This window comes from Ptychodera flava, chromosome 20 (assembly GCF_041260155.1).
Source record: "Ptychodera flava strain L36383 chromosome 20, AS_Pfla_20210202, whole genome shotgun sequence".
NCBI lineage: Eukaryota > Metazoa > Hemichordata > Enteropneusta > Ptychoderidae > Ptychodera > Ptychodera flava.
In genome coordinates, this window is record NC_091947.1 from 13,127,446 (window position 1) to 13,145,429 (window position 17,984).

A 17,984-nucleotide genomic window follows, 5' to 3' on the forward strand; every position below is an offset into this window, starting at 1 on the left:
TAGTTCACTTGGAAAGTGATTTATATTACCACTGAGGCGCTACAAATTGTCGGTTGGCAAATGTCTGGCACAGCCCGCCAAAATACCAACCACATGTAGAATAAATTGAAAACGTGATCTCCGTTGCATACCGAAATTACGTCATTACAAAAGTCTGGGTAACATTTGTCGAGATAGTTGAACAGGCTAAAATAAATCCGTGGTCTCACCGAACAAGAATGGCAAAGGCACTTTTGGAAGATTGTGATTACGTCCCTATACGACTTTTACGGTAAAAAAGTGTACTATTAGCCAAAAAGTAATTATAACCGGATGTGTAACGCTCAGCAAATAGCTAACAACTCTTAACCCGATTTGTAATACCAAATCCGATGTAGTGACATGTAATCTGCATTGATAATCAAAGAAGAAAAAGCGCTGAGCCTGATTATATCAAAATTCAACATTTTCTATTAAATGATTACAGATGAAACGTTCTTATTCTGGGTCAAACGCCGTGCAAACAGGGGTCAAAAGGGGTTAAAATTCCATGTTCGAAACTATTCATGAACTGAAAGGGGGTCAAAACCGTCCTATGTATGTGTATACCCTTCCTATGACTGCAGTGACCCACTAAGGGATCTTTCAGTAATCATAGGGAGTGGGCCAGAGGAATTGGGGGAGGGTCACTTTTTAGAAAACAGCTCAAGGGGGAGGGTCACTTTTTATAAACCTATCTTTGGGGGAAGGTCACTTTTGACAGAAGCTGATTTTATGGCCAAAACTTTGATTGTCCGTGTGATATTTCCTGAATAGGAAATCACCAACAAAATACGTACACATTATCCACAAGTTTCACAAGCATAGAAGATGCAGTGGTATCCTACATTAAACACCTTGAACAGTTAAAACTGATAAAAGACAAGCGACAAAAACATATGCAACAGGTGGAAAAGTGTATATCAATTATCAAATGTACATAAATGCAAAGATATTGTCAATTTTTATATTGAAAAAAATTGTGCATAGTTCTCTCATAGACTACATGTACAGTTAATCAACTTTTCAGTGAAATTCCAAAAGCAAATTTCTTGTACAACCATGGACTTGTAACCACTCTAGTCTAATCAAGAACAATAATGTAGATAATCCAGCATACATAAATGTACAGATTTATCTTATTTTGTACTGAAAAAAATTATTCATAGTTTCATCATAGACCCCGATGCACAGTGAATCGACATTTTGGTGAAATTCCAAAATCAAAATTCTTGCATAACCATGGACTTGTAACCACTCTAGTCTAATCAATCAAGAACAATAATGTAAATAATCAAGCATACATAAATGCACAGATTTATCTAATTTTGTACTGAAAAAAAATTATTCATAGTTTCATCATAACCCCCATGCATAGTCAATTGACATTTTGGTGAAATTCTAAAATCAAATTTCTCACACAACCATAGACTTGTAACCACTCTAGTCTAATCAAGAACATTAATATCAATAATCAAGAGTACACAACTGCAAAGATTTACCTGTTTTTGTGTCGGAAAAAACTATTCATAGTTTCATCATAGACACCATGGATAGTGAACCAACTTTTTAGATGAAATTCAGAAATTAATTTCTTCTACACAAATGCACATTTTACTTCCCAATTCAAGCAAAGTACATTTAAATACATCATCAAACATATATAATATACAGATATAGCATATTTTGTGGGGGAAAATTGTCAATAATTTGCCTGATAGACTCCATGTATTATGATTTGATATTTTTGGATGAAGCACTAATCAGCCACATCTTGCCTTCTTATAGTTGCACAAAATATGGTGACCCTCCCTCAAATGTATGAAATACCATATCTCTTCAAAAATTATTGCGTGATAAATTGCGACTGTCCCTCCAAAAACACCAGCCCTCCCCTCTGTAATTTATCCTTAACATAACAATTGAACCAATCGTTATGTAAATTTGCTGATACTGTTTCAGTTATTCCTGGAAGAATACCGTAGTGGTTGCGGGAGGGTCAAGTTTTAGAATTTCGGACAAGGGGGGGGGGTCACATTTTAGACAGGAGGATAGGGGGAAGGTCACATTTTACGGTACAGGTGTGCGCGAAATTCCCCCGGCCCAGCCCCTGTAATTATTGAAAGCTCCCTAATGCTTTCATTGGAAAACGGATGCAATCCTTTTTGAGAATTACTTGAAGTATGGCAGACAGGTATAAAGTCCCGATGACGCTACGAAGTAGTCAGTGGCGATAACTTCGCATGCAAAAGGACCTTTTAATGGACAGTAGCTGTATAAGCGCCGATTATTTCATCGATAACATCGTTCCGCGTAAAGATCGCCTTTCATTTTATTACAATTATCATGGCTTCAAATTACTATCGGTATAACGTGCTCTTTTTTCTACAAGTGAACACAGGCCTTGATTTTGAACATCACTACGTACGGCAAATCGATAGTACGTGTCGTTTATGTGTAAGAACCGAATGCAAAAAAGTATCTACCTGTAACGTTTCAGAAAGGAGAGATTAATAACTCAGAGATATCAATTTTTTTGAAACTGTTCCAAGAATATCAAATAAATTGCAATTGCAATTGCAAGGCGCAAGGGCAACACCGTGGTCTTAAAATGAACCTGTAGGTTGATATGAAAGAGAGAGAGAGAGAGAGAGAGAGAGAGAGAGAGAGAGAGAGAGAGAGAGAGAGAGAGAGAGAGAGAGAGAGAGAGAGAGAGGAGAGAGAGAGAGAGAGAGGAGAGAGAGAGAGAGAGAGAGAGAGAGAGAGAGAGAGAGAGAGAGAGAGAGAGAGAGAGATATGGTATAACATTACGGTATAAGATCGCGTCCTATGCCAGTATCGCCCATAGGAAAGATACGGCCTTAAACATTTTAAGCCCATGGGATCAATGCGGTACTTAAATCATAATTCATGTGCACAGCGTCGTTGTTATCGACTAGTATCCCTGCGTACATCTGTTTTATATTACGTTTAAAGCTAACACTATATCCATCTAGGCGAAAAGTATGATATGCTTGCGATCAAATAGTGTCCTCCAGAGCCATGATGGAACATCTGTACGGCTGTGCAGGCCAAGTCTGAGTATTCTTATAGGTTAGGGTGGAAAGGTTCCGTTTGGCAAAAAAGCCTTGCAACAAATGCCTTCACGTACATTTAAGTGTATAACCCGTAACTATTGCAACATTTTGTAGGAGACGCCTTACAGTTTACATTTGAAACTTTACCATAAGCCTATCACGTATTGTCTATTTCAGTCTCCATTTTCAAGGAATTTTCAAATCCCTATCTGTCTGTCTGTCTGTCTGTCTGTCTGTCTGTCTGTCTGTCTCTGTCTGTCTGTCTGTCTGTCTGTCTGTCTGTCTGTGTCTGTCTGTCTGTCTGTCTGTCTGTCTGTCTGTCTCTCTGTCTCTCTCTCTCTCTCTCTCTCCTCTCTCTCTCTCTCTCTCTGTCTGTCTCTCTCTCTGTCTCTCTCTCTCTCTCTCTCTCTCTCTCTCTCTCTCTCTCTCTCTCTCTCTCCGGTAGTCTGCATGAAAAGTATTTTAATGTTTTTGCTTTTCAAAATTTGAACAAATTGACATTTTTTGGGACTACGTAGAGCATGCATCAACCTGGATTTCAAAATTTAGCTCAGTAATTATATTTGCAAAAACAGTACGGTTATAACTGTTTAAAGTAATTTTGCCTTAATTTTCACATAACATTTTAAATTTTTACCAACCCCTTAATGTCTGATCTTTTTGTTTGCTGTGCTGTGTATATTGTTAAAATCGAGAGTGTATCATTCGTTTAGTTATTGCCAGGCCATACATACGGCATGAATATACGGACCTGAATTCAGAGCTCGTGTTTGAGACGATGAAAAGTTAGCTTTAGGAGCCGTGTTGAACCGCAATATTTCAAAGAATATCGACATCTGAAAAGTGAAGTGTCATTTCATTGAAGGAATATCTGTCACATAACACCGAAGGAACCAGAGCTGTTAACTTCGTAATTTTAATCATTGTTGTTGATTTATAAAAGCACGATTTCTCCTACAGGTGCTCGCGGCGTTGCTTGGATAGTCGATCGAAGGCTCGGGCATTCGGTCGACAATCCAAACAACACTGGAGCACCTGTGATTTCTCACAGCTTAAGTATGTTGAACCACAGTCGCTCCACACACCAGTTTGTGGATGGACTGTGGTTGAATTACAAGACATTAGGGACTGGTCAGTTTCTTCGGCCTGGGGGGGGGGCGGTGGATTCATGGGGGGGTCACCCTGTTTTTGACTTTGGTGATAGGGGGGGGGGGTCACCATGTTTTTGAAATGCCCAATAGGGGGGGTCAGTGTGTTTTTGAATTTCGACACAGGCTCATCATTGCCTAAAATGCATCATGTCAGCCACAAATTACATCCGGTTGCATTTTTCGGCGCGCCCTTCGGGCGCGTAACTTTAATAATCAGACATATTTTTCAGCACGCCCAACTTTAACATATCAGGCATACATATATCAGAGATATATGTATGTTCAATATTTTTCAGCGTGCTCTTCAAGCGCATTACTTTAATATATCAGACATTTTTCAGCACACCCTTCCTGTGCATTACTTTAATATACAAGACATATATATCAGAGATATCAGGATGTTTCATATTTTTCTCCGCGCCCTTCGGGCGCCATACTTTAATAAATCAGAGATATATGCCAGAGATATCTTGATGTTTGCTAAGTGAAAGTGTACTATTATGAAATTTGCATTTCATATGAAAAGCATGACAAATTCCTGATACTTTTCTGTTCTCTCTATGAGAATTCAGTATGAGAAAGCAACATGCACAAATATCAATATTACAAGAAAAGGTCATCTCAGACTCTGCACACATCAGATTTGGCTAAAATTCCTCTCTATTGTTCCTCAGGAGATTTAATTGGATGGCTGGCAAGTCTTAACACCCATCAACATTTTTGATTTACTGCTTTTTCCTGTTTGATATTAATGATTGACATCCATTTCTGTACTACAGTTCAGGACATCTGGTTAAGCATAGAAAGTGTGAAATACATTCACAGCTCATTCAAAATGTACTGTACTCAAACTTTAAGATTGACACTTTGCAATTCCCATCTTACAACTGACATGCCAACAATTTCATTAAAACACAGAATGACTTAAAATATAAATGTATGTAAAATATAACATATTTTATATATATATATATATATATATATATATATATATATATATATATATATATATATATATATATATATATATATATATAACAGTATTATATTATAACATATTACAGTTGTCGCGTGCGGGGGGGGTCACCCTGTTTTCGAAATTTGGAATAGGGGGGGTCACCCTGTTTTCAAAATTTGGAATAGGGGGGGTCAGCCACTTTTTGACGTCGGCAAAAAATAATCCACCGGCCCCCCCCAGGCCGAAGAAACTGACCAGTCCCTTAGTGTACACACAAGGCCTTGTGTACAGTAAGCGATGCCATTATTGACAATTGGATTCTTGTCCGAACAGTAAATTCACATAGTCCGCGATGAAATTGTACATCACGCCCATAAAGACCGTATTGACACTTTGAATAATAATTGTTTCAAGCATGAGTGGAATGGGAAACTAATTACATGTTACAGAGAGAGCAATAGACTTGGAAATACGCCAACAATTACAGTTGATGGTGTTTTGGCGTGATTTTCCAAGGATTTGGATTGTATATAATGCTCTGCAACATCTTGCAAAGTTACTGAACTCGTAGGTCATAAGATATAATTCTAATTGCTAGAGCGTTAGACTAGAAAGTGTATACACGTCAACTCTGATCTATGTGCTGCAGTTGATGCTTAGATGCACCGTTGAAGTTTAACAGACTGGTATGCATGGGGCAATTAAAACTTGAGTGTCAACATTCTTGGAATTTTACTGTCACGTGTCTTGTGATAAATACAACGTTGCCATCAATTCCAATGGACACATAAATCCAATATATCATGCTAAGGATTCGACCATTGAATCTTTAGGGGTGGCAGTCAAAAAGAAAACAAAACCCGCAAGTATCGCCGAAAAAAAATTGAAGCATTGATTGTTTTTTGAAACACGATACGCGCATTGAAGTGAACCGAAACAAAATGTGTGCAAAGTAGTTAAAAAAGCATGCATCCCATACAAAATCCGAAAAAAATGTTAAATTTCGGAAAGCGGAAAAAAAATGCATTTCGGCATCTTGAACATCTCGTCCCAGGATTTTATAGTCCAGCCCCAACTCAACATAAGTTAACTATTTGCACTTTAGTTATAGCCTTTGTTAGCATTCCAGGAACGCCAGAGACGTGTTATTTAAGTATATGTCACAAGAACCTACATGGGATTAAGTTTTAAGATGACTGACCCTTTGCCGATTTTTTTTATTTCTTACTTTTATTGTTTGTACTTAAGAATGTCTTCCCATTCAATGTTATTTATTTCTTCTCATATGATATTTGAATTAGTGTCCTCTTTCTAACCATTCAATCTCTTCAGTTTTTGTTGTTATGAGTCATCATCGCAATGATATTTACAGTACCCTCACTTCAAAACCTTGATGCCTAAGAAATAGTGGCCATGACGCCTCGTGTTGTCGGTATTGGCATTGGCAGAAGAGCGCTCCGCTCAACCATCTATGACCAGGGCGACTGTTATTGATTCTTGTCCTACAAAAAGTTTTGGGTCCATGTTCTTCACATCGTCGTAAACTACGCACCTCTTTACGGCAACCGCTTAGCGCTACCCGTTAAGATTTTGATTCTGATTTTTGCGTAGGTCAGCCGAGCGGAAATTATGCTTTGGCTCGCGAGAATGCGTTCTTCATCGCAATAAGCCGATGAAATTTTCTTCACAGATTATTGCAACATTGCTCATAATCGATAAATTTAGCATTTACGTCACACATGGTTATTTTTTACAGGTCCTCCATCTTTTTTGAGCGTTCATTCCTTGCATCGCGTCAATTTCTTTAACCGACTCATCCTCATATTTAGAACTGATCTGTTATTTGATATCTCGAAATCACGGCTAGCCAAAGCTCTCATTTATTCGCTTTGATAATGATCAGACTCACTGATTGATATCGTTTGTACTGTTGATATTATTCCTGCCTGTTTCTTGTCTTGTGCTGATTTAGCATGCTAATTTGTGTGTTTCCCTGACCATGTCATTAGATCTGGCATAATTCCAACTGCATCATGTACAATAAACGGGTTGACAATCGATAACAACAAGCTTGGCTGAAGCAGAATTGATGATTACACATCACTGTAAATTGTAGTTTACTTCCACTTAATTATGTAAGGTCTTGAGTGTCTGTTTATTTCCTCACAATGCTTATGAGAACGATTTACAATTTAGAATTTAATACAATTTTCCATCTTTTTTATTTGAATTATATTTTTTCCAAATGAGATTCTTTATGTTTTCTTTTTTTAATCCATCAAGACCTGATTTCTCTAACGAAGACAAACAGTCGTAGTTATCTTTTTCCTGTTCATACAGATATTACTCCTCGCACATTCCAAATTAAGGTTTTTAATGAAAATTTGCATTCACAACAACTGGCCATATTACTTGGGACCGAATACTATTTTTCAGTTTTATTCTTACCCATTTTTAAACTTTTATTTTGAAACACACGAGAGACGATGCACATGAGAGAGAGAGAGAGAGAGAGAGAGAGAGAGAGAGAGAGAGAGAGAGAGAGAGAGAGAGAGAGAGAGAGAGAGAGATATGTTGCACCTTTTTGCAGCGTCACTCAGGAATGCAAAAATGTATTATGTGTACGTAGTTAAAACGATCCAGTCCCGTTACACAAACAAGGTAAGCTTCACGTCGTTAGTGGATATGGTTTCTGTATGTGAGTGTAGACGGGGGTGGGGGATGGGGGGGTCATCTGTCCGAAAAAGTCACTGAAGAATGTTTTACGGGTGATTCCTCCGAAAATAGAATGTTTGAAATCACAACTAGATGTGTGAACATCAAAATGAATTCTTGCACTGTACGAGGTCGAATGATAAACCAGCATGCCTCTATAGCTTCGAATATCAAAGTCATTACCACGACATTTAACTTTGACAAATAGGAACTTGTGATGAGATTGCTGCTATTTAGGGAGCCTTCAGTAATTACCGGGGGGGGGGGTGGGCCGGGGGAATTTCGCGAACACCTGTACCGTAAAATGTGACCCTCCCCCCAATCCTCCTGTCTAAAATGTGACCCTCCCCCTTGTCCGACATTCTAAAACTTGACCCTCCCCCCCCCCACCACCGCGGTATTCTCCCCGGGAATAATTAAAAAAGTATCAGCCAATTTACATAACAATTGGTTCAATTGTTATGTTAGGGACAAATTACAGAGGGGAGGGCTGGTGTTTTTGGAGGGACAGTCGCAATTTATCACGCAAGAATTTTTGAAGAGATATGGTATTTCATACAGTTTAGGGAGGGTCACCATATTTTGTGCAACTATAAGAAGATGTAGCTAATTTAGTGCTTCATCCAAAAATATCTAATCATAATACATGGAGTCTATAAGGCAAATTATTGACAATTTACCCCCACAAAACATGCTATATCTGTATTTTATATATGTTTGATAATGTATTTAAATGTACTTTGCTTGAATAGGGAAGTAAAATGTGCATTTGTGTACAAGCAATTGATTTCTGAATTTCATCTAAAAATTTGGTTCACTATCCATGGTGTTTATCATGAAATTATGAATAGTTTTTTACAATACAAAAATAGGTAAATCTTTGCATTTGTGTACTCTTGATTATTGATATTAATTTGCTTGATTAGACTAGAGTGGTTACAAGTCTATGGTTGTGTAAGAAATTTGATTTTGGAATTTCACCAAATGTCATTCAATACACTATGCATTGGGGTATATGATGAAACTATGAATAATTTTTTTTCAGTACAAAATTAGATAAATCTGTGCATTTATGTATGCTTGATCATTCACATTATTGTTCTCGATAAGACTAGAATGGTTACAAGGCCATGGTTGTGCAAGAAATTTGATTTTGGAATTTCACCAAAATGTCGATTCACTATGCATAGGGGTCTATGATGAAACTATGAATAATTTTTTTTCAGTACAAAATTAGATAAATCTGTGCATTTATGCATGCTTGATTATTCACATTATTGTTCTTGATAAGACTAGAATGGTTACAAGTCCATGGTTGTGCAAGAAATTTGATTTTGGAATTTCACCAAAATGTCGATTCACTATGCATAGGGGTCTATGATGAAACTATGAATAATTCTTTTTCAGTACAAAATTAGATAAATCTGTGCATTTCTGTATGCTTGATTATTAAGATTATTGTTCTTGATTAGACTAGAGTGGTTACAAGTCTATGGTTGTGGAAGAAATTTGATTTTGGAATTTCACCAAAATGTCAATTCACTATGCATGGCGGTCTATAAGTGTGTGTGTATATTGTTGGTGATTTCCTATTCAGGAAATATCACACGGACAATCAAAGTTTTGGCCATAATATCAACTTCTGTCAAAAGTGACCCTCCCCCTAAGATAGGTTTATAAAAAGTGACCCTCCCCCTTGAACTGTTTTCTAAAAAGTGACCCTCCCCCCATTCCCCCGGCCCACCCCCCTGTAATTTCTGAAGGCTCCCTTATATTTACACGCACAAACGAATTGTATAAGATACCAAATGAGATATAGTTGGACTAGCGCCCCGAGATGCTTTTGGCTGCAGATTGCGCATCAACATGTATAGGGACTCGTTGATTTGACCGTACTCGACATCGTTTGTACTGTTGATATTAGTCCTGCCTCTTTCTTGTCTTGTGCTGATTTAGCATGCGAATTTTTGTGTTTTTCTAACCATGTCACTAGATCTGGTATAATTCCAATTGCATCATGTCCAAGAAACTGGTCGACCGTCGATAACAACAAGCTTGGCTTAAGAAAATTGATGATTTCACAACACTGTGAATGGTAGTTTCCTTGCACTTAATTGTGTAAGGTCTTGAGTTTCTATTATTTCCTCACGACGCTTGTGAGAGCGATTAACAATTTAGTATTTAATATTGTTTTTCAGTCTTTTTATTTCAAATTAGATATTTTTTTCAAAATTAGATTCTTAGATTTTTCTTTTCTTAATTTCATCAAAACCTGATTCAGTCACAAAAGACAGACATTTTTTATTTATCTTTTTCTCTCCATACACATTTATATATCAGATACTAGCGACCCCCCCCCGCGCACACACACCCACAATGGCCATGATATAATGAATCTTCAGTGTCGAATATATATCATTGGCTGTACATCACGCATTAACATGTATGGTCGTTGGGGGCTCTTTATAAATCTGTCAACATCATCGTATCCTGTTGATCGCACTGCTGACGCTAAATTAGCATCGTCCGGTTCGCACGGCTCGATTAGGCTGACATAGTATAGTCTCCCTAAAGTGCTAAGGAAGGGTCTCACTCCATGAGTAAACACACTTGGCTAGCGAAGTTGCTATACAGGGACGAACAACCACTGAAACATACCAGTCAGTTTCATTTTAAGATAGACATACAAATCCAGTCATACTCCGTTTTACACGACTTTCCATTTCCCTTGCGTTCCACGGCATTTCTTATGCAAATCCGATTTCTAGTCAACTTCGATGGTCCCAGTGACACATACATTCGTATGTGTGCCAAGGATTATAAAGGTAGCATGCGTCCTGAAAGTGAATGACTTATACTTTTTCTCAAACTTCCCTTGAGCAAACTTTTTATCATTCTTTTTCAAAATTAAGAATAAAAATCGGGGGTCACCATGCAAATTTTGGTACTAGCTAGAGAAACAAATTATCCAAGATTTACCGATATCAGAAATTCAAAATGGCCGCCATCCCTATGTTTAACGGCAAAACTCGGCGGGGTCACCTTAAATTAAATAACTAAGGGGAGGGGGTCATGTCTTTTTAAAACAGCACAGAGGTGGGTCACTTAATTTTCATAAGTACCCGTCCCGTCAAAAAGCAATTTCAGAGTTCAAAAATATTCTGGGAAATAAAAATGATTCGTTGATTAATTTCATTCTCTTAAGTAAATCTAAATAAAAGTATAATTATCCGTCACATGAACATCTTGCCTTGGCAACTCTGAGGCTTGTCTTCTTGTAAATAGAGCTCACTGAGGGCAATGAACGATTCCTATCACTCACATATTAGAGATATAGCAAGTTTTGTTGGGGAAAATATTTGACAATTACCTGAAGACTACCATGGTGAAGTAAAGTCGTTTAACCTGCAAATGTAAGCTCATCTGCTTTTCTTTTTAAGTGACACACTAAATCTTGTTTTTAAGAGTAATTTGTGATATTGCAACATTCAGCTATATGGCACCAAACACTTTTGAGAAATTTGAAAAATATGAAGATCCAATTATCCCAAATTAGTTCCAATCGTGTTTGTTGTGTATGAATGAACCAATCACCCGCTGCATAGAAGCTCTTATATTTTTAATTAAATTTGTTGCACACCTAAGAGTTTTGGCCAATTAAAAGTCATTCTGCAATGTATTGCTACAGTAATGTACCATGATATGTATTGCAACTTATTTGATAGGGAGTGAAAATATTACTTAATTGTGTTGAGAATGGACCGTACCATAAGGCCTAGCTGAGACGGAATGTTCCTGGCTTTGGTGTAGGTGCACTTGACATGTGGGATAAGGATAACATGGTCCGGAAGTCACTGTCTGCACATAGGAAAACATTGAATGAATCTCCATTCAACAACCAGGCATGAAAGTATGCATTTTTTGTTCAGTGTTTCTTTTTCCTTAGCAATTGCTCTTGATTTCTGAGATTGGGGAAGATTTCGCCGGTCATCGTCTATCATTGTATGGGCAATCACTACTTAAAAGTCACCATCGTACCTTGGATACAATGTTTACATTGGTCGTATGGGTCCCATACGACCTTTTAGCGCACTTACGACGATCCCCTCCCATTAAGTACCAAGTAAATAGTTCATTGCATGAAAAACCTACAATATTATCATCATTATATATAACGGTTGCATTCAGGCACTCGTTGGCAAATTTACCTTCAAATCTTTGTTCCCTATAATGAAAACAATCAATGATGATTTAGACATGTGGATCTTCTGCCAAGGCAAATCACATTTCGATAACGTGGAAGAAAACAACGTGCACGTCATTACAATGCACTCGATGGACGAGTTTCATTCCTTTGTTGGTATATAGAAATTTATAAAAGAAGTGTAAAATGTCTGTTGAAAGACGTTATAAGCTCCCCACTCTCTCCCCATCACTTATATCGCCAATTGCTCAGTAGAAATTCTTATAGCTACATATATTTTTCATGTTGAAATTCAACGCCACACTCATCTGGTGCTGATTAACTATCTTCTTTTACTTTCGAGACCATTAGAAATATCTAGATATGCTTTGTCAGTAAATAAGACTCCAGTGTGTAGACAATAGGGCCTACTTGAGATTGAGTTTGGATATGTTCTCATGTTTTAATATGACATGTCATTGTTGTGATTGGTGTTTAATAATCGTACAGCTTCTCAAACAAATTATCCCGTTCTCAAACAAATTATCCCGTTAAAGGCATAACAATATCTGGTTCATAATACATACAAAAGTAATAAAATGTGTCAGCGACTCTCTTGAAGGAGCAGTATTCGGCGTCTGAAGAAGACGTAACATTCCCCGGTGGATTCCAATAAATTCCGTCTGACAGTCTCTCCGGAAACTCCTGCAAGGAACAAGGGACAACTTATGTAACGTTGAGTATAATTACATAAAACAATTATTATACAGCACGATCATCATCTGATCTCTTGAGTCTTTGGTCGTGTACAAGTTGTGAACGAAACAGCGCCATCCATTGTGACACATATATTACTGATATGGAGGGACTGTCAGAGTGTTAAAGGTATACTGTCACTTGTTCAAATTTTGCCACGGTTACCACGGAAGGAGAAAATCTTAATCAATCACAGATTTTAAGCGGGTGGCCGCTTTTTTAAAAACAGCGCCCTCAATGGGCATTTTGAATACCAAGGAACGGCCCTTTGACCATATATGGGCATATTTAGATTACAGGTGACTGTATACCTTTAATGATTCCAGGAACCATCTCCGTCAGAATTTTGGATGAGCCAGGACTGGTGGAGCTGACGTGGACATGTCAACGCAAAACAATTGTGGAAGGTCACTCATTGAGAATACTCACTTCCGTACTTACGATGTCACAGTGAGCTGATAGGCGAGCGTCGTCGTACAGCATTATTGTGCAGTTTTCACAGTCAATAGCGGACTCGTTTTCAATCTTGGTGCCCTGTTTTATACTGAGATCATTAAATAACCAAAGCCTGAGAGACAAAAGACTAGACTTGTTATTGTTTAGTAATAGAAACGACGTTACAAAACATGGCATAATTATTTTGTATACGTTTTTTACCATTTAAATAATCTTAATAAAATGCGAAGTAGATAAATATAAAGATAGAACCAAGAATAAAGACAACAAAAGGCACAGAAAGTGAACATTTGTAAGCAAATGGAAGGGTAGAAGTAAAATTATGAAATCACGAAACGCAGAAATATTCTTCTTACTATTTTTCCCTTTGACAGTATTCATTATTTCGTGCAAGTAACGATTTATTCAAATATGCTCATACCGCCATCACATTGCTGTTGAAAGAAACTAATACTAGCGACTAAACGCATGACACTTTTAGTGAATTATTAGTCTTTCTTTGCTCTTGAAATTAAGACATCGTCTCAGGCCGAACAAAAAATTGTGCTGTTACGATAACCCGACCTACCCTATTTTTTACCTGACGTCCCTAAACTTTTTAGAGCTACGTAAACACGGAAGTATAAAAAAGAAAGAAAAAACCGTAAAATCACAAGTTCGTTACTTGGTATTTGATTTTTGCTTGAACGAGGATGTCTTTTATGTTTGTTTTCCTTTTATATGTATGGTATATTTTTCTGGAAATGTTGTGGCAAGTGTTTGACCGCCCCGAACTCCTGAAAATGTATATTTAAAAATAAAATATTTTGGAAAAAAAATTCCTGCCGACCTATGTAGCCTATTTTTGAAAACTATGTTATTAGAACAGCACAATTTATTTTTTTCTTTGGCCACATTGGAAAAGCTAGAAAGGGAATTGCAATAATTGATGATATGTTTTCTTTTGTAACACGTACATCAGTGGAAAGCAACCCTACTTCTCTTCTATTCGTGTTACTTTAAAGTGGCGCAGTTGCCACGTCAAATATCGACCGTTGGCATTAAAAAAATGTGTTTTAAAATGTTACCAAGTGGGAGTGCCTCTTTAACGAGTAAGCAAATTGTAACTGTACCTTACTTGTGAGTGTCAACATATCCAAAGCGCTAAACAAATTTAAAGGTGGGCGTTACGTCAAACGTAACAGCTGGAAGCAAAATCGATTACGGATTTACAATGTATGTATTGGTAATAGCCATTCGGAAACGACGGTCATTCTCAGCTTTCACCGTTTTTGAACAGTAATATTTTATTTTGAAAAAAAGATCAAATATTCACGTACGGCTTTCAGATCAGCAAAAACTAGCAAATTGCTAGCAAAGCATGCATTGTCACATTACCAAATTTATGGTATCCACTTGATCTGCTAAGACTGCGACATATCTATGAGTCTTCGATTTACCAATATACGGACCGCTAACCCCATACACTTGATAAGTCCGGATCGGAGTTAAACCTCTCAACTTATCAGGCAAATTCATCAACTCGTTAAAGCAGTCCAGCCCGTCCGTAACGACAAAATTCCATATTGCGTCTTTGTACACTTTGGTGACCAGGTGGTGACACTTCCATGGTTTCTGTTGAATCGGTTGATCGGGGCTATACAATATGCGACAGTGATAAGAATGGTGAGAATAAAGAACAACCTCATGACGCCTTCTAAAAGAGAGAAAATCCTGGTTTCAATGTAACGATGGAAAGGGTCAATTATAGAATTATGTCAGACGGTTTTCTTGAGGGTCTGTAGTGAGGCTAAGGTAGTGTACTCGTAGTCATTTTTCTACATCATGTTTTGTTCTAATGCTTATGCATGCCCTGTTTAATTCCTGTGATCAAGTCAAGTTTTAAAGATCTTGGTTTTTGTGAAATGCAAAATGAATATTACTTTCCCTCAGAAATGACACATGCAGTAACACACTTTGATTCTCAGTTAACATACTTGCAATGCAACCTCTGATTTTACACTTGAGTACGAAAAAAGAATGATTTACAGTGCTTCCCCCCTCTTCGGTCGAAGTTTGATGAAACTTTCAGGTTCCAAGTGCTTATTACATCAATTAGGTTATTGCTGATTGCAGAATGGCAACAAATGTACTACAAGATAAAATTCAAGTAGGAAATGTGTGGTTATCGATGTGATGATAATAGAAAGAAAAATCTTCAATATTTTTAAATATGTTACGTATGGTTTTTTAAATATGTTATGGTTGGTAAGTTTCTACAGTTATGGATGCTGAAAGGGACGGACAAGTAGCAGCTTTGCTATTATGTTAAGTGGTTCTTTTCGTATCGTAATCGATTAAAGCCCCACTAGCTGTAACTCCTGAAATTTGTTGGCCTCAAAATATCTTCCTATTCTCTTTGTTTTTCCTCTGAATTCCACTCTTCAGAGCCTCTGAAGGGATATGGGCTTTTACTGCATTATGAAACCATTCCTTTGTGAAATATTTGACAAGTAAATTCAAATTTTAACGGTCATATTGATTTCCCGACATTTTCAAAAATTGGTAATATTACAAAGGAAACAGAATATATAATGTCACAGTTGAAAACATTCACCCCTGTACATTACATTGGACTACTCTGTGCAGTTTATGAGAAGATTTCAGGGCAGATATGCACAGTATCCACGGTTTTTGCTTTTCCGTATGGGGCTACGATTTAATGTTTTGGCAAACATTTAATCGCAGTGTTATCTTCATCTTGTTCAAAATTGCACATACAGTCCCAGCGGAACTTTATATACACACCTAAATTAAATACGATTGGAACTAATTTGGGATAATTGGATCTTCATATTTTCTAATTTCTCAAAAGTTAGGTGCCATATAGCTGAATGTTGCAATATTTCAAATCACTCATAAAAAACAAGTGTGTAACTTAAAAAGAAAAGTAGATGAGGTCAAATTTGCAGACTAAATAGACGTTACTTCACCATCCAATTATCAAAAATTAGTTCTAATCGTGTTTAGTCCATTCTCACAAACTTATTTTAGTTTTAAAGTAAAGTCCATAAAAATAATGCTAAAAGATACAGTTTGGGGCTTTAATTCCACAAGGCACATGTTTTTATGATTTCAGTATTTTTTCTCAGACAACACACACACACTCACACATATACACAGAGACTATAGTTTGCATACCTCTTTGCTTTGCCAAATAGAATATAATTCACTCACCTTCGCTTGCACTGCTTTGTTGTGAACACTTCGTTGACGCAAAATCAGAAATCTGTTTAACTCAGTTGCTGGAGGAATTCGAAGATCTTGTGTCATTTATTGACTTGTGCAAAATAAACTCAATTTTAAGCAGCCATTCAGAGAGCTAGCTCTCAAATTATGCAATTCACCACCCTAGCACTGCGACGCACATCAAACTATAATGCATGCAATAAAGGCACATATTTAAGGATGTACGATCGGTAAAATTAAAAGTAATGTCATTTCTCGAAATTGTCGATTTTTGGATTCTCTTTTGTGAGTATTATCAAAATGTGTGATAAAATATCACCGCGCTCGTTTGTGAGATACAAGACCATGAATTTTGCCATTTATGAGAAAAAATGCTGAGTCAGCATTTTTTCACCAATGCATTTTCTATAGACGAAATAATTCAATGCTGTTTATCTCAAAAGGTAGCGCGGTGACCATATCATTTTATTTTTAATCACTATTATTTATTTCTCTAGACTGCGCTTTGTGCAAATTTTCATGAAAATGACAATAGTAGAAATTGATTTTCCAGCAAATTTTAGTGTAATCCTATGGGAAGTGACAAATTCCACGCGCGAGTACCGCTCTTACATCCTTAACACTACATTTACAGCAAATTTAGACAAGTATCTTAATTTGTATTTAGAGCAAATAAAGGCAAAATATAGAACATTAGGCGATAAAATGTCCACTAAAACTGTGTATTTCTGCTTGTATTGACCTGTATAGTGATTAAAATAAAGGCTTCGTGAATACTTAAAAAGGTTTGATAGCCGTAACTTGTACGAAATAAACTGTTTTAATCAATGACTTACCACGCATTTCTATGTCATAAATTTCATAGATCGAATGTATATATTTGGCATGTATTTCGATGACCTAAATGTATCGTGCATTGTATCTGTATTTTATGTAGACGTGGCGACTCTGAAATATTCTCTGTATCACAAATCATGTATAGGTTTAGGTGTAGCCTAGGGTATACAGGTTATTGCCTGTTATTGCCTTAACTGGAGAGATAGGGTGAAAAAAGCGTCTACCGTCAGATTTCCTTTTTGGAAAACAAAACACAGAACACGGATGACACCCGACAAGTAGAACTTGTCAAGTAAAAAATGACTATTTTTGATGTTTCTTGTTTCTTCCTTGTTTCTTTCTTGCTTTTATTATTTAGTTGTAAGTGGACATTTAACAATATCATTGTATGAAGAGTAACCGAAAGTAATCAGTTAAGTCATAGATAATAAGGACGTAATATAGTTTGATGGAAATTATCGTGTGGCAATAGATGTGGACAGCCGAAACCAATACAAAATGTACAGGAGGCACCTGAGAGGGCTGGATGACTTATACAAACCCGATTACTAGTCCACTTTGATGGTACCAGAAAGAACACACTATTGTATGTGCCAAGGATTAAG